Genomic DNA, 21,720 nt, shown 5'->3' on the forward strand with positions numbered 1-21,720 from the left:
TACATTGTTACATTCATTATTAAAAGAAATGAGTGTTAATCGGACACTGAAGTCCCATTACAATGTTTTTAATATTGCCAAAAACATTTTGGTTTGCTGAATGAGAGTAGTTTTGGAAATCTAATTTAATAATCTTAAAAAAAGCTACGGATCATTTTATGCTTATATATACGCGGTCCTGTCTTTTCTTTTTGCTAGCCATGTTTTATTAGGTCAGTCTAAGCTAAAAAAGAGTAAGTGGTCTGAAATCCCATTGTTTTCCTGCATCATGTTCCTGTAGCCTGGTATTTTCTCATAACATTTCAGATAAATATTTATTTTTATGGTATGACATACTATAAGTAACTTGAAACTGCCTGATTGCCCATCTTTAAATATGTGTGCAATATTAAAATAGATGGAAAGGGGAAATATTATATATTAATGTTTTACCTTTTGGATCTTGGATACCTGTTGGACCTTTCTGGATCTACAGAAGTGTGCTTGAGATATATATAAAAAAAACGTACTTATGAACAGATGGGGGTTACCAAATACTGCACCATATAGTAGGCTTGAACAAAAATTAGTCTAAATTTACTCTTTTTAAGAAGGCTATAACCTAATCCATATATCTACGGATCCTAATGTAGGAATTCCAGAATGAATCCCTTAAAAAGAATATTTGGCCACACAACTGAAGCTGGAATCCTTTTGGATTTGCCTTCCATTCTCTGCAGTAGAAGGAAATCGGGAAAACATGCTGCCTAGGAGAAACACCATTCGTAGGTACTATGTGTTCTTTTTTCCTACTGGATCCCACTGCAGAGATTAGAAATCATGTTTAATTCAATAGGATCCCAGCTATAACTGTGGCAAGGAATCAAGGACTTCTAATGAAAAGTTTATAAATAGTGATGATCGAATCTGTCCCGTTTCGCTTTCAAAAGATTCACTAAATGGTTAAAAATTTGCGAAATGGCGTAAATGTTGCGCGTCAAAAAAAATTGTCGTTCTCGGCTATTCTTTTCTCACCCGCGGCTATTCTTTTGTCGCACAGCTATTCTTTTGTCGCCCGCTGCTATTCTTTTGTCACCCGCGGCTATTCTTTTGTCGCGCAGCTATTCTTTTGTCGCCCGCTGCTATTCTTTTGTTGCGTGGCTATTCTATTGTCGCCCGCTGCTATTCTTTTGTCGCGTGGCTATTCTTTTGTCGCCCACTGCTATTCTTTTGTCACCCCCGGCTATTCTTTTGTTGCCTGCTGCTATTCTTTTGTCGCCCGCGGCTATTCTTTTGTTGCAAAAATTAGTCTAAATTTACTCTTTTTAAGAAGGATATAACCTAATCCGTATATCTACGGATCCTAATGTAGGAATTCCAGAATGAATCCCTTAAAAAGAATATTTGGCCACACAACTGAAGCTGGAATCCTTTTGGATTTGCCTTCCATTCTCTGCAGTAGAAGGAAATCGGGAAAACATGCTGCCTAGGAGAAACACCATTCGTAGGTACTATGTGTTCTTTTTTCCAACTGGATCCCACTGCAGAGATTAGAAATCATGTTTAATTCAATAGGATCCAAGCTATAACTGTGGCAAGGAATCAAGGACTTCTAATGAAAAGTTTATAAATAGTGATGATCGAATCTGTCCCGTTTCGCTTTCAAAAGATTCACTAAATGGTGAAAAATTTGCGAAATGGCGTAAATGTTGCACGTCAAAAAAAATTGTCGCCCGCTGCTATTCTTTTGTCACCCGCGGCTATTCTTTTGTCGCGCAGCTATTCTTTTGTCGCCCGCTGCTATTCTTTTGTTGCGTGGCTATTCTTTTGTCGCCCGCTGCTATTCTTTTGTCGCCCACTGCTATTCTTTTGTCACCCCCGGCTATTTTTTTGTTGCCTGTTGCTATTCTTTTGTCGCCCACGGCTATTCTTTTGTTGCCAAAGACAATTTTTGGACGTGTGGCAAATTTTTTAATCTGTTTCGCAAAACAATCCGCCAATGGCGAAACGTGGAAATTCACTGCGAATCCATGTCTGGCGAACATCATTATTTATAAAGCTTTACTTCATCCATCTTCATCAAATGGACAATGTAAAATCATCAGGCAAACACCTTTATAGCAAAATTATAAATAGCATGCAAAGACGATGTTATGATATAAAAAAGCTTTCATTTCTGGCGTCAGCATCTCTTTAAGAATTTTTCTTGCATGATTCACTTCTTACCCAGTTAACCTGTCGTGGGAGGGAGAGAAGAAAAATTATTGCTTCCTCTGCCTACTGAGAACAATTTATTTAATAATTTATATAAGGGATGATAAGTTTTCTCTTTAAGATTCACAGTGGGGCAATGGATGACTTTACAATGCCTACTTGTTCTGAGGTGTTGCAGATGTGGAGCTATAAAGATCAGATAAGCTCTTGGAATTCATTGTTGGAACACAGACACACATATCTTTCTGGTCTTGTACTCAAATTCATCAGACGGTCCTTTTACCAGTGACTATTATTATCAGTTATCTATATAGTGCCAATACATTTAAGAAGTGCTTTACAGATATTTTTCAACATTCACACTGGTCACTTTTTCAGTCTAGGCCCAATCTAGGCCCTATCATATTCACATTAGGGTCAATTTCATCCTTTGAATCCAGATAACCTGGTTGTATGTTTTTTGGACTGTGGGAGTAAGTAGCCTGGTTAAAACCCACATAGATATAGGTAGAACATACTTCTTGCAGATAGAGCCCAGACCAGAAACAATGGTTCTAGAACTACAATGTAGTGTTTACCATTGAATGACTATGCCACTCAAAGAAGAACAGTAGATATTAGAGCAGTAGTAGCAGTGGTGTAACTATATGTTACTGGGCCCCACAGCAAATTCAATTTAGGTCCCCAAACTATTGGCGCGTTGACTTGTTACAATATATTGTAATTGCTCATTTATTAGGTGTTTCTCTGTAGTTATGCCCCTGCATAGTAGGACCTATATTACTTGCACTTCTTCAAAATAAGCTTTAATCTTATTCTGTAAAATGGGATATAAGACAGTGTGTGGCAAAAAACAAACGTGGCTCAGAAATTTGACAGCTTTGTTTTTACTGACTGTTTCTATATGGTGCAGCAGAACCATTTATGGCCACTGAAGTAACTACTTGAGTTGACAACTTTTCTCCTCTGCAGAATCCCCTTTGCATTGTGTCCAGTAAAACCACATCAGATAGCAGACAGTTGTTATTACCACTCAAAAAATAGACTTTTTAATGGACATACACAACTTCTTCACACTCATAGCACTTCTCATGGACTATAATGGAGAGCAATAAGTACTGATTTCTTGGACTTCTGTGAATTTTCCATTGAAAAGTTACAGTTGGCAATACCTGTGGGAACTGGTTTATGTGCCATAAACCAAGGCCATTTATTTGTCCCCAGAAGCTTCATGCTCTGTGTAACAAGCAGCTCTATGTTTATTTTCCTGTTTCTCAGACAAGATAGCATCTCAGAACTCAAGCGGTAGTCAAGACTTTGCAGTAACTCAAGTGTCTGACTTTTTTGCTGAACAGCACAATATGTTTCCAATATTAGTCAAGAGCAACTTGACATATATCAGAGCTTACAAAGTGTACTTTGAATGTTTTTCCTCTTCAGCCTTAACACTCTCCCTTGAGATGCCCAGGGCATCCTTGTGGCTGCACAGGAAAATGAGCCCTAATCCAGTGTAACTGACCAGTTCCTCAACCTCTGGGATCTCCTAGGATTAAAAAATAGGTTGTGTCATCGGCCAAAACTCATAGCAACTAAAGATAAGGACAGGTCATCAGATTGGTCCTAATCCTGCTTCATTTAAAATGTTTTTTTCCCTGAAATATATATAGAAAAGAAAAAATGTCAGATTTACATCTGTAAATAGCAATAATTAAAATAAACTCCATAGCCATATAGTGTATTACATCTGTATTCTATTGTTAAAATAGAATTTAATAGTTCATTTCTAGTTTATTTTTATTACAGCATGCTAAGAAAACCTCTCTAGACTTCTTGTTTTATTGTATATTTTCTATAAATAATTCTGTGCTTAAGTCAAATGCTGCCAGTTTAAATCTGTTGACCTTGGGGGTGTATGAATGTCTACAATGAAAAACATTAGCTATAACATGTCGCTTTATCATGCTTCTAACAAAAACTTAATGGGTTGGACGGAGGAAGTTTCTTGTGCTTATACTGTATGTTACTCACTTACTGTACATTACCAAACTACTTTGTTTACTGGGTAGCTATAAAAAAAGGATTTTATCTGATTTCCAAGCAAATAAGGGGTCGACCAAGTACACCTCTATTTACAGTATCGAGAGTTTGTTTCCTTGATGTTTACTAGAGGTCCATTCTCTGCCATACAGTGCTGGTATTATGGGATGCTTTTATTTCAAGGGAATATATACCCATTTTGGTATAAGTTAGTTTAGGTGGGCTTTTGTAGATAAGGTGCATAAACATTATCTGAACTAAATACATAAATCCACAGATTGAAAAACTGATCCCCCCCCCCACACCTTGGCTCACAGTGTAATGCAGCCTGTCCCTTGCCTTGATCCATTGTGAAGTGTTGGATTCTGGGACCTGAAATTCCTCTGCTTTCCATAGTTGTGGTAGAAAGGAGAAGGACTTTAAGTGCCAAAATACTTCGCTTCCTCATGGAATTTAGTGAGGGAGGGCTTATGTGGCTTTACCATGTGAAATGGTTAGGTAAACAGTTCTTATGGGTACCATGGTATCAATCTGTGGAATCAGGTATGTCTTTGTAAAAAAATACATTTACAGTTATTCTTGGAATTTTAGCTACTGTGCACCTTTGCTACATAAGTCCAACAGAACAAGTTTGTGTAAGAAAGATGCGTATAAAGCCCCTTTAAACTTACTAGTGGTCATTTCTAAACACTGGACAAATGTGCACCAGTGCAGTAACCCATGGTAACCAATCAAATGTTTGACTTCATTGTTCTACCTGCAGCTGTATCAAAAAAGGTCAATAGCTGACTGGTTGCAATGGATTGCATTACTAAAAACATATGCAATGTTTTCAATACGGTCAAATTTGAAAAATGTTCTGTTTGGGGCAACACATTTCAATTGCATTTCTCTCTTTCTGGTTAAAAGGTGGTCATTTACTTTGGCTCAGCCAAGTAGAAAGTGATATTGTGAAGTTAAATTGCTTCCGCTTGTCCACTGAATCAAATGATATCCACTATAATATATTGGAAAACTATACCTCCTTACAATGTAGGACTATATTGTATAAAATAGCTTATATGTTAAGCCCTGCTTATGTAAATAAACTGTTATCATAAAAATATATGTTTTTTAGTAGTATTTGCCATTGGTTAATAGAAATAGAAAATTGCCATCTCAAGTACATTTTAAGTGATGCCCCCTGGGATCATATGATTCATGGTTCACACAAACAAACCAAGGGCACATATACGCCATAGGTCACATCAGCCAATTAATGGACTGTCTTTTGCTCCCACACTACTTCCTGTTACAGTTAGAGCTGCCTTATTTCCTGTCATGTGATCTCTGAGGGAGCACACTGTCCACCACTAAATGGTGGTTCAAAGGAAAAGTTGTAAAAGAGCAATATTTACTGATATAAATAAATATATATATATATATTCCATTTTGGTAAGATTATTTAATGGGCCACTTAATATGATATAAACTATCTGTTGGTTAACTTTTCTTTCTGGGGGTATAGTTTTCCTTTAATTGTTTCAAAGTAACAGAACTCTTACATGCACACTGTATCTGTAAATGTATAGCATATGGCATTTATATTGTAGCGTAACTACTTTATTGCATTCATTACATTAAGAAATTGAATTCATATGAGTTAATCACAGATGATCTTATTTAGGAATATATTTTGGGTACATCTACTTCCCAAAACCAAGAGCGACAGAACGTAACTAAACCAGAATGGCTATGGCAGTGAAATGTATGTGTAGGTGATATTTCGGATAATGTACCCCCTACTTCAAGTGATACAAATGTTAAAAATCAAAGTGCAGCAAGTATGCAGTCGTAGTGCTTCAGAATTCTAAATTTCAACCTACTGTAAATGTTAATGTCCTTGTTAACTAAATGTGCATTATTCCTTGCTATTATGTTATTATAATCATCACAGCTCAGAAATGATAGCACTTTTAAAGGACTTTGTAATTGTACAGTTTCTCTGATGTAATGCAAGTATATTCTGCACTGTGGCATTGGACATGCCGCTTCTCCAAGGGAATCACAGAGCCTCCACTTCCTTTCACCATTCCTATTTTTCATTCTTCTTTTCTTTTGTCTATAAATGAAGAGAGTGGTTCTGACAGGAAGCTGCTGTGAGTCATTGCCTATTGGTATATGGAGTTAAAGTGCAGTTCTTCGACGCAGATGGACATCCTTCTGAAAAGAGGAATAGAAATGCTGTGACAAACAATGACCAATTACAAAAGGACACCAAATGTACTGAGGGATTTGTTTAATGCATTATTATACTAACAAATCCAAGAACATTTAAGTTCCTTTGGCAAAGAACTGGATTCAAAAGACCCCAGCCCAGGCTGGGCACCCCACATGTACCTAGCTTTCTTCTCCAGTAAGCCCAGGTAATGAATTATGGGGGTTTTTTTGTTTTTGTTTTTGTTTTTTTTTTTAAATCAACAGGCTTTCAGCAATGGTTAACAGAAATATATATTTAGGCAAGATGTGGACATCAAATGGACTAACACAGTTCCAACTATCCATTGCCACAGGTATGCAATGCAGCCATATGGGAAGGATCACTCACAGAAGTTAATCATTAACTCCTTCACTGCTGGAGTGGACATCAATGCATTATTTTGCAAGGCGTTGTAGGCCTCTCCAGCATTGAATGGGTTAAACTACCCTGGTCACCATGTTTAAAGGAAGCGCTGTTGGTTTCTCCCCCTTTCTGTCTATGGAGATCTCAGTTCTATTAACTCCAGCCGCCTTTAGCTTTCATCAGTCTCTGGTTCCGCTGGGAGTTATTTTATGTCTCGGCAATCCTTCACCAGGAATTCTCGCTTGCCCTAAAGTACAATAAGAAGAGAGTTAATGCGGCGATGGGTGAAGGACTTTTATTTAGACCTATGACAAACTACCCAATTATTTCAGGCACGGGCTTCTGTCCACTCCAAGCTGCTAGGAGTGAATCATTTCTCTCACCGAGACAGGACAAGTCATCATATGAGCAGCTAGGGATCACCATGTGCCTGGCACCTGGAATTTGAATGCAAAGGAAGTCGAAATTAAAAGCTAAGAAGAAGCCATGTATCCTCTGGTGTGGCCTATATCACAGGCGAGGTCACTTTTATACTGCTGATCTGTAAGAAGTAGACATATGGCTGGTAATTAGGTCAAGGGAAGTATTGCATGTAATAAATAAAGCTATGTATCCTGTTACTTGATCTGATTGAGGCCCAGCCTCCAAAAGATGTTGTGTTTCAGGGAAGGGGGGAAAGACCATGCACTGTATGAATGCAATAAAGGGAAATGGAAGGATGCTTTACTGTAATTTATAAGCTTCACTATTGAAAGCACCAATGAATACACCTATTAAGTGTACATGTATTGTTGCTGTAAAGTTTCCTCTGTAAGTATTCCCATCACTAGTTAATTCCAGATAAGGAAGCTTGGACCTCATGGGAGTGATGTTTCATAAATAAGAGATGTCATTGGATGTTAGGACCTTCTGTTGTTTCTTTCTGCAATTAACCTTTTATAATGGAGAGTGAGAAAGCACCACAGATGCCGGAGCTTAAGTTAAAGCTTTTGTTTTTCTTCTTTTAATTAGTTTTAAATTTTTCTCCTCATGTTAGATTCCCCTGCCTTCCAGCATTGCCCAGGACTCCAACTACTCAGTACTGGCTCTAACCAACTAGCAGCTTAGTAAGTGTTGCAGTGGGAATACTTAAAGAGAGAAACAAAGATGCCTTATTGTTCCCTGGTGTAAAAAGCCAGACCATCTAGCGATAAATGCTCCATGTAATAATGTCTGCTGTAGATTTGCCAAAGTCTTTGTCACGGTTACTTAGTGTTAACCCTTCATGCACTGATGAGTACCATTCCTATCAGTTTCTCATTACAGTCAATAGTGAAATCAGTCCAATTTTAGTGGTTAGTGGTTACTAATATATATGAAGCCCAGTGGCTAACATGGAAGAACAAAGAATAAAGCCATTGCTTCTGTGCTTTGCTTACTTTTTAATACTTGTAAACTTGTCTTGTGTAAGTGTAAGTAACCAGCCATACACTGTCAGCCTAATAATCATATGCCTTGATTAACTGTAGCACCCAGCATCCATTGCCAAGACCCTTGAGCTTTAGATATGGAGCAAGATCTCAGATCTCAGATGGCACACCGTGTCCCCATGTCGGCCCATGAAGTAAGATTATATTACAACTTTTTCCATTCAAAGAAAGGCTCTGGAATGTTGTAATGTGGCTTGTCTGATGTAAAACCAAAGTTTGCCTCACCTTTATGTAGACCAGTACCTTGGTTAGCTCTGCCCTAAAAAATTACATTGTTCTGTTGGACTAAAAAAAAAAGAATCAGCAGGTTTACATTTCATGAACTTCAAATTAGTTTCCTTTGCTCTTACATGAAAGGTAAAAAAATGTTCCCCAAGTAGAAAGTTGGTGGAAATTTTTCTGTTATAATTTTGTGATGCTGCCATAAAATGTTACTGTGTGTAAATCATAAAGCATTCTTTTTGTAATGTTGGACATGTTGCAGCACAAGTAACAGTTTCTCACTTACATAGGTATGTTGTTCTGTTCATGTGGGTATGGGGCAGATGGGGCCAGTAAACCAATAAGTCACCCTTTGCTTGAAAACCAATGTGATGCTGCATGGCAACTGCAGCACCCATGTATGCACCTATGCACCTTTAAATCAACAACATGGATGAAGGTATTGTTTCATGAGGGTTGTATATATTTCCTGAATATTTGTATCAATGTCATTCATTCTAGTATGTAACATAAGGGGAAATTTTGTTTTTGCAGAGAAGAAATGTTCTGTACGCTCAATATACTCAACCTTAAATGTAAAATAATCCTGAATAACAAATAGGATAAGCTGCTGGAACAAGGGAACAGTTTGCAAATATATGACCAAGATTAACAGGATCATATTTTTATTCTGAACTCTCCTTTATGTAATATTTATTGTACTATGTTTCATAGCACATCATATCTGTATATAACAGGTAGAAGGCTGGTGAGGTTGAACAGGTTCTCTTCAAAACCACAGCAACTAACAGCAGATCATTGTTACATTGCGGTCTCTCTCTGAGTGTCTGGAGGAAAGGTGTATTGTTGTGACAGTATATAGGATAAAGGGCCTGGGTACCAGTGGTTCTTAACCACTATTAATTTTGTTGAACAGCAAAGGTACTTCCTTTGTGCGGTAATTACTGATGGCAGTAGATAGGACAAACAATAGGTGTATTTGCACAGCAAGCTGGGTTGCAGATAGCAAGGTTGAGATTTAAGGTGGTCATACATGCACCGAATATGGGGGAAAACTAGGCAACCGATATCCGCAAAAGCCATGGATATTAGTCATCTCGACGATCACACAGGGCGGAAAATTTTTACTGGACACCTGAACATCAGCATAACGTTAATTCTAAATTGTCAGATAAGGGTAGGATTCTTTGGTTTCTACCTGCATATCTGATGATTAAGCTCTTAACATTAGTACAGAAAATAACGATCTTTCCTATGACCAGTGATCATGGAAAAGCTTGTAACTGTAATGTGTATGGCTGCCTTTAGCCTTACTATACAGGCACACAGGGAAATGGATCACCTTCAGTGAAAGTCTCTGGGATAGATATGGTCCCTTTCCAGATTGTGGTCCTTACGCTAGGCCCTTGCATGGCCACCTTAACTCAGCTTCTCTAAGGAATGGCTACCTTGGGGCTAGGTATTGGACTCCTGTACTGAGGCCTAGACCACCTCCTGCAAGTTCAGGAAGAGAGAAATATATAACCTATGAACATAAACTGGTCATAAGATTCCATGAGCCAGTCGGGGAAACCTCCCATTAATAAGGCATAGACATCCTGTGCAGTACAGAAAATTAACCCCTCTTGCCCCCTACATATATTATCATTTTCTTTAGAATTAAGAAAACAAGGATTTGTGTTTAAATTGGTTAAAACTGGACCCACAATCAAAATCTGAAGGTCAAAAATTGTTAATGATTTTAATCACGTGACCATAGCTCATTACCAGAACCACTATTTCTTTTTAAAGGTATATATTTTAACATAGTTTATACATGTATCAGTGTTGCAAAAAAATAAGCAAGAGATGTGTCAGATCATAATAAGTTACTCTTCAATGCATTGTGGGATGTTCTGCATGTTCACTCACTGAATGCCCAATAGGAATACAAGACACAGCTCTGTCCATTTATTGGTCGATGCCACTTACTATGCATATAACCTTCGGAGGGCCTTTATTACTTTAAATGTTATTTTTATTTTGAGATAATCCAATGGGGCATATTAGTAGAAAACTATATTTTGCATTAAAAAGGAGTTATTTATATGCAAACAAGTTAAATAATGGGTGATTTAATGAGCCATATTTTTATACAGGAATGCATTGTTCAGAGGTATAGAGGCAGAACCCGAACAGTAAGCTGCTCACATATCTTCCATGTGCAGGCATAGGAGCCAACTGCCATCATTTTTTTTTTACCTTTTATGATATAGAGGGTAATCCTGCAAAATTAATTACACAGTGCATTGGGCCAGCTAGTTAGAGAGGGGATTTATTCCAAAACAATGTTGTAGTTGTGTGTCCCTTTATATATCCAAGGTACAGCCATAGGTTAATTATGCACTAACAACTTTCCTCTAGTGATTATATCTCCAATGAAAATCACTACTGTGTGACAAATAACCCTTTATCAGGCAGACCACACACACACACACACACACACATTACTGCCACCAGAGACACTCAGTCACTTAGCACACTCTTGTCACCACTCAGTGGAGCGGTACAGTCAGCTTTGCCTGCTCAGTCAGTGGGTCATTAAGACAGTTATGTTAGATAAGCAATTGTCTGGCTGCAGTTTCCGCTGGCATACGCCAAGCACCACATGCCTGTTTGTGTTCCCACCGCCTCCAGACAGCAGGTAGATGCAACAATAATAGTATTTGTCCCATTGCAGCAACATCCACCCCATGTGGCACAAGCATGAAGGATACGTAGCAGCAGATTTTGTGCAATTACAGAGTGCTGTCAACTAAATTGTCACCGTGCTCTTTAGGGATAGATTTATCAAGATTCCCTTTGTGTCATCTTTGTACTGGAGAATTCAGTTTTCTCTTCAGTCTTTGACTTGAATGCCTGTTAATATCACATGACAAACCATCTGATGAAACCCAAGAAGTCTTTTAGAGTTGGTATTATGAGTCTTCAGCTGTAATCTCACATTTAATTGGTGCATAAAAAAATATCTGAATATGGATAAACCACTTGCCACTTGTTCAAACCCCTACAAAGGGTCCAGAATTGTACACACATTGGGCTCATTTATCAACACTGGGTAAATTTGCCCATAAGCAGTAACCCATAGCAGCTAACCAGTGATTTACTTTTTTAAACCAGCTGCAGGTAGAACAATGAATGCAACAGTTTGATTGGTTGCCATGAGTTACTGCCCAGGGGCAAATTTGCCCAGTGTTGATAAATTACCCCCATAGTCTTTGCTAACAAGCATACTTTGCTCTCATAGACACTTTCTAAAGGGGTTGCTCAACTTGAAATTAATTTTTAGTACTTTGTAGAGAGTGCTACTCTGAAATTGGTCTTCCTTTTTTATTACTTGTGTTTTTTTAATTATTTAGCTTTTTAATCAGCAGCTCTCCAGATTAAAATTTAGCAAATACAGTATATGGCTGACAGTGTCCAAATTAACCTGGCAAGTATGCTTAGTACAAGCCCTATTCATTAAGCTCATAATAACAACTGATGTATATTATCCATTTACGTGATGTTATTCCCACACAATTGCAGTACTAAAAACTATGTGAGCCACAAGTTTCCTGCAATTCCCCTAAGCAGGCTCAAGTTGCTGACAAATACTGTTTAGCAGGCAATCCCGATAATGCTGGAACTCTGGAAGGAAACATTTCACTGCCAGCAAACATGGCAATTTACAAACAAATGTTGTGGTTTGCACAGAGAGGTGCTTTGGCAAATGAGCCCTATGAGTCTTTCTGCATGATTTACATTGGGAGACCTTTATCTAAGCATCTTAATAGGGTTTTTCTTTATAAAAGTACTCCATAATTTTACTCTACAAGAATAGGTAAAAAAGCATGTTTGCATATGTCCCCAATCACACGAAAATCACATTAATTCTCCCTATCAAAGTGCACAATAGAAAAAAAAAAATAGTGCATGACGTTTATTACATCAGCGAATCAGAGACTGGCATTAGCTGCAAGAAAAATCTATGGAATGTGCAGCAGTACTGGCAGTCTCCATTGCAATCATATGTAATTGGTAATTTGTAGGTTTCAGGTGCATGTCCCTGGGAAACTTGTCTCACATATCTCTGCGGCTCCCAAAGACGATCCCGTCACAAGCAATTGTACAGCCTGAGGATGAATGTGCAGACGTTTCACTTAAAGAGCAGAATGTATGCGCAAGGGATTTAGAGAAGCAGGCAACGTCTGTCTACATAAGGGGAGAAATCCATGCATGTTTCACCTTCAGGAGAAATAATCCACCTAAAATAGTGGACTTGTGTGTAGGAAGTCAACAATATTTATTGATTTGCATTAACAACAGTAATTATCTTGGAGTCTGAGTATCACTGTTGGAGTACTTGGTAGAACAATTATCATTGTCACTTAGTAGTTGAGTATCATAAGAGCTTCATGAGTTCAAGTCCAACCCAGTTATGTTGCAGCCCTACCAAAAGCTAGAATTAGCGTAAGCAGTCCTGCGAAATAAGAAATGAATAAAATAATTATTCTAAAAATGCTACACTTGGGCTTCTGTACCAGCCCAAGGCCCCAACAGCAAAGATCTGTTCATCCAAAGGTGTCACCAGTAGCTTCCCATCTTCTTTTCTGCTGATTGGCAGTCCATCTGATGTCAGTTACCTTACCTTAGCAGCCCACTCACAACATAGAGCATTTATAAAGTATAAAATGTAAGTGCTAAAAGGTTGATTCGGATAACATCGTAGCATATAAACCAGTGCATTCTGAGTAAAGGCCAGCCATGTATCAACACCTTCTATAATTGAATTAACCTCATTCTCTGTGAATCTTTTAATCCATTTTGACAACCCCTACGCTTAGCTTCTCAGCAGCTGCCCAGAGCCCACTGAGTATGTATATTTATAATATTCATTCTTTGCAAACTTTTAATTTAAGGTCAAGGCAAAATTGTGCCCCTTAATGCTCAATTACAGGTCATGAGTGTCCATCAAGTACAAGATACAAAGCACATTGCTGTTGGTGCAATAGAGAGTACGTGGGCAGTCCCTAGGTAACACGTCTCATGTACCCTAGGGGGCATCCAAATGAACACCATCATACTATCCCCAGTCCTCCCTACTTGAAAGCAGTACTGGTGGACATACTGGCAGCACTGTATTCAATGCACAGGTCTTTCTGCTCCATATTGCAGCCTGCTTTTCTGCACTTTGCCTTTTATAAATGAAACCTAAAAGGTGTGTCTCTTATGCTTCTACACCAACATTTGTTCTGAGTGTAGACCTGACACAATGCTTAGGTCCATATTCACAAAATGGTTAAAAAGCATTAAAACTCAAAGCTGTGTGAATCACTTTGCCCACCTTTAGTTGTTGTCAGTTGTTGTACTTGTGTAAAGGTTGTTGAATATGTGAACTGTTACAGAAATATTTCTAAATCAGGCGCATAACTATAGAGGTTGCCGACCCTGCGGTTGCGGGGGGGGGGAACCAGGGGACAGGTGGGCCACTTCTTAACAGAAGTCCACCCTTCCCAGGCAATTTCTAAAGGGAAATTTGGAAAATCAGTCTCCTCTGCATCTGCCAGATTCAGTTGGCTCTCACACGAGAGCAGGCAGGGACAGGCTATGCCCCTCTGAAGAATTTTTTTTTTGTAGGGGGCCTGGCGACAGCTTGTTATGTCACTGTTCTAAAAATAACCAAATCCTCTTTCATGTGGAAGGATGTGTTTGTCTTGAGACTTTGGAAATTTGATGAAACTGTTAAGTTTCAGTCTGTCATTATCTAAATTCAGTAACAAGCTGCCTATAAATACAACAAATGTTACATTATCACTGAAAACTTTGAGGCTTACTGGATAACACACTGGTGTACAGATTCAGTTCACTTTTGTTGGCCGCATTGCAGTCAAATTCTTCAAAACCCTTTTATTCTGGCATAAGTTGTGTTTTTGGTACATTCACTGGGCAGAACACAAGGAATATTTTATATTTACTGTCAATTTTTCAAAATCAAGCTGGGGTATGTTTCAGTCGCGCAACACCCACTGATCACCTCATTGCATCAGGCAGATAATTATTTGGATTAAACTGAACAACAATTATGCTCTTTTTTAACTCATGCCAGGAGATCAAGCCAAGAGCTGTGGCAGCAGGGAAGCAGCTTGAGACTCAGTTTGTAGCTAGTAGGGGATTTATGTGTCTGTTTTACATTTGTTGTCACTGCAGCCAAGCTAATAAAGCAAAGAGTGACAACCAAGCACTATTACAAGCTATAAGGATGCATACTTGATAGTAAACGTAACAGATTTATAAACTAGAGTTTAAACAAATGTAGGGGGCTACCTGCTTGGAAACAATGCCTGCAGAATGACAAGGCAAAGGTAATTTACCCACAATGCACTGGTACTATGCAGTCATATTTTCCCTGTCCTGCCCCTCTTGAGTACCTTAGAGTATGTTTGTGCCTCCTAAAACAATGCTCGCACAGTGCTATATAAATAAAGGATAATAATTGTGACTTTTGGATGTGTAAGGTTGTGCGCAAGAACATAAAGAGGAGCTGCAAATATTGCAACATTCAGACTACTGGTGGTTATAATTAACAGGGGGGGTGTTGTTTTCAAGGAGAAAGAAAGTAAGTAAGCTTTATCAGAAAGGCTGTAAATACAGCCATAAGCACTCACAGAAACGCTGCACTGATTCTCTGTCAAAAGATTTGTTGTGTCTATTTTCCTCTGCCAGAGACACACAGCTTTCTCATCTCTCCCCTCTCCTGCTCCCCCCTCCCTCAAGAATGCTAAGAACTCACTCCCCCCCTTAGGAATGTGGATCTGAGCCAATCCTCATAGTCTTACAAACTGAGAATGTACACCGGTCCTGCTCTTGGTGCAGGAGTGAGGCATTATGGGAACTTTCTTTACATAGCTCAGCGTTTTTTCTTCCTGTTTGGGTTCTGATCATCTGAACGGGAGAAATATGGAGAGACTTAAGGGCACTATTGAGAGAACTGAAGGTATGCCTGCAGCTTGAGATTAACTAGCTTTTGCTTCTCCTTTAAGGCTCTTCTGCTGATCTGCTCAACCTAGTGCAGAGATAACTATAAGCAGAGGGAAGCATTTATAGCCTCATGGCCTGCATTATACAGCTAACACTGGGTCACAGTTGTACAACATGATGTCATATGGAGGGGGTCATTCTTCCACTTTACAGAGCACTGGTAAGGCTCTATCTAGAACTAGCCAAGCAGTTTTGGTCTTCAGTGCGGAAATATGATATTACTGAATTAGAGAGGGTCCAAAGAAGGGCAACTAAGCTTGTAAAGGGTATGGAAAGTCTCAGTTATGAAGAATGACTGGCCAAGTTTGGTTGTTTATGCAGGAGAAGAGGTATTTAAGAGGTGATATGATAACTATGCATAAATATATAAGAGATTTACCAGTAGGTCCTTCCAGCAGACACAAGGGCATCCATTCCAATTAGAAGAAAGGAGGTTCCATCTTAATATTCAAAAAGGATTTGTTACAGTGAGAGATATGAAGTTGTGGAATTCTCTCCCTTAATCACTTGTACTGGCAGATACATTAAAAAGCTTCAAGATGGGGTTGAGTACAAGTTTATTCAAGGACTGGTCTGATTGCCATCTTAGAGTTAGGAAAATGTATCCCCCCTAAATAAAGGCAAATTGGAGAGGCATCAGAAGGGTTTTTTTTTGCCTTCTTCTGGATCAGCTAGCAGTTAGCTGTTACACTGCTTCTATGGTAGATTTAAAAAATATTGTTTCCATTCAGCTAAAGGAATGAGCTGGATACCAAAATGCCTTCCAAATGTCTTCTTTCCTTCCAGGAAATCATTTACTTGGTATAGTCGGTGGGCTTTGTATTTTTATCTTATCTGTGCAATTAAAACTGCAGGAATCTGGACACACCTATCTGCCTGATGGTTAATAAACTGTGCAGCAAATTAACATTGACAGTTATTACATTTCAAAAATACCGTGTCTATTCAAGACGAGGATGTTAATGTTCCACTAAGCGCCAATCACTTAACCATGCTTCACGCAAATGATCACCAGCGGTTTCCACACAGCCAGCAGAGCTTAGGAAAGTTTTCTTGAAGGCCCTAAGGTAAAATTCTATACCAAGAACAACCTGCTCCCGGCCCCTTGCCAAATGTTCAGACATCTCTACAAGGCAAGAAATTAGTTTAATCTCATCACCATTTTGTGATACATTAGGAACCAGGGGAGAGCAAAAACATCTGTTCCCTTTCTAGCTGTCTTGAGGCTGGTTCATCAATTTACCTTCTCCCAGTTAACCCCTTCACTTATATAGAATGTCACTGATTGAAACGTAAGCTACTCCTAATTTCCTAGTTTATAGCACTACTTGAAATGAAATTCATAAATACAAACTTAATATACTCTCCCCATGTTTTGGGAAAAAAAAAAAAAAAATATATATATATATATAGCCTTCTTAATTAAAGTCAATGTTTTGGTTGAGAACCTTTCTCAAGACATATAAGCAACCAAGTGACCCCAAAGTAAAGGTATTTTGTGCTTCTTGCCCCTATTTGCCAAGCAATTGGTAGATAAGGGAGGACAGATCCCGCATTTTTTTACGTGACGCGACTGCAGCCAATTTGCATTGACCGCGCCCAATTTTGACACTACCGTGCCCGTGGGCAATTTGATGTGCAACTACATTTTTTTGCCATGACGCATTTTTCCGCAGCGAAATTTCATGGAAGTTTCATGGAAGTCAAAAAAGACGCAGGTGACTTTTTTGCCATTTTGCAAATTTTCTTCTTGTTTTGCGAATTTTATTGCGAAACGGGACAGATTCCTTCATCACTAGTAATGAAAAATAATTGCAGCTATTAGTTCACTTGCAAACAGACTAGAGATAAGCATGGTGATACTTTGAATTGTCAGCCCTAATTAAAATTTGTGTCTATTAAGAAAACCAACACATGTTTACAATCAAAACATATTATCATGACATTATTTGAAGGGATATATTCTCATGTAGTTTTATAATCATGGGAATTGTAATCATGCCATGGTGAACCACACCCATTATATTTATGTATAGATAACTCTCTTTCATAGTATTTATCTATTAGAAACAGTGTTGTATCTGACTGTTTAGCTCTCCTTTAATCTGTCTGTGGGAGATCTATCTATCTATCTATCTATCTATCTATCTATCTATCTATCAATCTATCATCAATCTTTCTGTACAAAACATATATATATATATATATATATGTAAATCTCTTTTGAATTTAAACTTGTCTAGGTATCAAGGTTTTATCTATATCTGTCCATATTGCATTGCATTGCAATTTATTGTTACTGAGTTGGGTAACCATAAAATCATGGTGTCCCAAAGCAAATAATATACTTACTGGCAAATTCTTTTTGCTCATCCCTATCCTTCTTTTTTGATCAGTCATGATGAGTAACAAAGATGATTCAATGAATGAAGAAATGAATGGCCCCTATTTTTCAAACAGAAAATTAAAAGAAGATAAGAAAAGTGGGGGAACGGGCAAAGTCCATGCATCTCTTATCTGCAGCTCCCCATCTATTGCCAATCCCAAGTTCCAGCATAGGTAGACAGTAGGCTGTCTACCTCTATGTCTAGTTCATACCCTTGCATCCAAAGCAGCACTAGTTGTCTAGATCATTGAACCATCAATTCTCCAAGCTATAGAGAGGTGTGTGAGGTTTGTGTTCTGTGTGCAAGAAAGATATTATAGGTAATAATAATTATAGTTATGGACGTGAGAGAAGAACTACAATATGTTGAAAGCGTCTCTTATATGTGGTTTATTATTATGGCTGAGGGAGGTAGTGAATTCAGCCAATAATGATGCTGAATAAAGGTAGAAACTGTAAGTTACTATTGAAATAGGTAAGAATGGGGTGATGTTTAGTGTTTCATTAAAATCCTGGAGGATGGGAATGTTTTAGAGATTCTTTGCAGTATGGAGAAATTTATGACTCCAGCTACTTCAGGATCTATTATATAAAGTTGATACTAATGGCTTTTTTATTTTCTTGTTCTTAGCTTTATATGTTTTCCTTTGTAGTTTATAGAAACTGCAGGATATACAGAAACCATCTTAAATAAATAATAGATATTTTATTAAATCTATTATTTAGAACTCTGCATTCCATCGGATTTATACACACACTAGCTTTTTTAATTAAATAGGTTAGTTTAACATTTAGTAAATATTTGGCTGAATACAAAAGTCAGTTTTATGTTGCCTACACGCCCATAATGTTCCAAATGTACTGCTAGATGAACCATAAAGGAGAGCAAATAAATGGCTTCATTGAAATGGTAAATGTGCATTATAATGTACTGTCTGCTGTATTCCATGAAATTAGGCCTGAATCAGTGGTCCATCATGTATGAGACCTTAACCGCTGTACTTAAGTTCTTATTGTTAATATTATAATTGCAATAATAACTTTATTTAAATGATTATTTCATATATTTGACTAGTAAATGTATTTATTTCTGTAGCATATATAAAGGAAGGAACCTTTTATTTTCATAGTTTGCACTCACACAAGGATCACCTATTGCAGGACGTCAGTGGTGGGCCCTATTCATGTACTCCTTCAAACCTTCTATAATACACATTTATGTTATAAAATCCATGCATGAAATAACCATGTAATGTACACATTTTTCTGATTAAAAGAAATAAAATAAATACATGTTACATGAGGGCTAAATTGTCCTAGATTAAGGAGAGAACGCAGAACACTGAGCTCCTTAACTTCTGCTTAGTGTTGTTTAATGAGTAAGCAGAAACTCACAGCCCAGTTCTGTATGCTATGCCTCAGTGAAATACGTTGAAGTTGACATCTTTTTATAAGGTCCTTAGGTCCTTAATGAACAATTGTTTCAGAGGTGGAAGGTGTAAATAAAAGGAACTACATTAAATAGTCTGATAGCTGATTAAAAGAGAAGGTTTGCATTTCTGAAGGATGCTTCCAAATGTTGCAGATGGAATTGTGGGTACCTGTGGAATGGTCATGGGCAAATGCTCTGTTTGCACATTTATTAAATCAGCCCTGGTCCACTGGTTATGCTATGGTTCTGTATAGCAGAGGTGTTATGCCATCCTATAACAAACACATATATTACTTGCATTGAATTATTGACTTGTATTAGCAATAATCAGAATTGAGAGTGAAGGGGCAGACATGTTATCTTAATTGCAAAGGAAGAAATCAGATGACTTGTAGGAAATGTCATGTTTGTGTACCCTTTGTTATTGGTGCGGCTGGATTTACCAATCTTCAGTCAATACAATAGGACTATTAAACTTTATTATAGGATAGTAATTGCCTGATAAAACTCTCACCTTCTGGATTTGTTGCCTTGCACACATGGAAAGCATAATGGGCTATTTACTGTCTTGTTAACCAATAATGAATTGCTGCAGTGTTGCAAAAAAAAAAAAAAAATCAAAATTAATTGTAGTCGCTTAGCCCATGTACTGTATATGACAGCAAATGGGGTTAGAACGGGTCACATTTTTTTACATTCCATGCATTTAAACAATTAGCAATTACTTTTATTATGCATTCTAAAATCCGTGGCCAATTAAAAGATTAAAGAACACAAATGTTATTCGTGATGAGCAGGTTGTTATGTGAAACAGGCTATGATGGGGGTTACTTGAGCAAAAAAAAAAAGTTGTTTCCATGTAAAAGCACACTGTGGGATCTTTACAGGTGTGTGTGGTATTATTATTATTATTATTAACATTTATTTATAAAGAGCCAACATATTCCGCAGCGCTGTACAATAAGTGGGTTTCATACATTGGACATACAGTGGTAGGAAAAAAATATATGTATTGGATATTATATCATATCCCCATTTGTGTAAAGGACATGTAATATTATGCACATCACATATTGTAGTTATAACGTACCATTGGCATTGGGTAAAACTGCTTCCCAGTAGTATGTCAATCAGCACAACAAGTAACCCAAGACATAGTTACATAGTTAGTTACATAGTTACATAGGGTTGAAAAAAGACCAGTGTCCATCAAGTTCAACCCATCCAAGTAAACCCAGCACACCTAACCCACACCTACCAATCTATACACTCACAACATAAACTATAAAAACAACCACTAGTACTAACTGTAGATATCACAATAGCCTTGGATATTCTGATTGATCAAGAACTCATCCAGGCCCCTCTTAAAGGCATTAACAGAATCTGCCATTACCACATCTCTAGGAAGGGCATTCCACAACCTCACTGCCCTCACCGTGAAAAACCACCTACGCTGCTTCAAATGGAAGCTCCGTTCCTCTAATCTAAAGGGGTGACCTCTGGTGCGTTGATTGTTTTTATGGGAAAAAAGAACATCCCCCAACTGCCTATAATCCCCTCTAATGTACTTGTACAGAGTAATCATGTCCCCTCGCAAGCGCCTCTTTTCCAGAGAAAACAACCTCAACCTCGACAGTCTAACCTCATAGTTTAAATCTTCCATCCCCTTAACCAGTTTAGTTGCAGTCTCTGCACTCTCTCCAGCTCATTAATATCCTTCTTAAGGACTGGAGCCCAAAACTGCACTGCATACTCAAGGTGAGGCCTTACCAGGGACCTATAAAGGGGCAAAATTATGTTCTCATCCCTTGAGTCAATGCCCTTTTTTATACAAGACAGCACTTTATTTGCTTTAGTAGCCACAGAATGACACTGCCTGGAATTAGACAACTTGTTATCAACAAAAACCCCTAGATCCTTCTCCATTAAGGATACCCCCAACACACTACCATTCAGTAGATAGTTAGATAGAGACTTAGGGGATTGTAATATAAGGAGCAAAGTTTGCTACAGTTCTTATAAACCAATCATCAGGTAGCATTTACTAATCACCTGTTTAAAAGAAAACATCTTATTGGTTGCTATAGGTTATGGCACCTGGGCATATTTTGTGCCTTTTATTACATATGGGGGTATCATATATGGTAATTCAGTTATTGTGCTTATTTATTATTGTTGAAGGTGATTGCCTTCACTCACACAAGCAAATGTTAAACTGCATTTTATTAAAGTTGGGTTGGACAACTAAGTGAGTCTATAAGTATAAGTAGCCCTTCCAAAACTATCTACAGTGTAATACAGGGAAATGAAATTGGCT

General features: G+C 37.9%; 1 protein-coding gene across 2 annotated transcripts in view; it reads left to right on the top strand.

Moving 5' to 3' along the window:
• The window catches only part of elfn1 (extracellular leucine-rich repeat and fibronectin type III domain containing 1), a 340,145-nt gene that overhangs the window by 117,702 nt on the left and 200,723 nt on the right, over positions 1-21,720 (top strand). The window lies entirely within an intron of this gene.

The sequence above is a fragment of the Xenopus tropicalis genome, chromosome 9, assembly GCF_000004195.4.
Source record: "Xenopus tropicalis strain Nigerian chromosome 9, UCB_Xtro_10.0, whole genome shotgun sequence".
NCBI lineage: Eukaryota > Metazoa > Chordata > Amphibia > Anura > Pipidae > Xenopus > Xenopus tropicalis.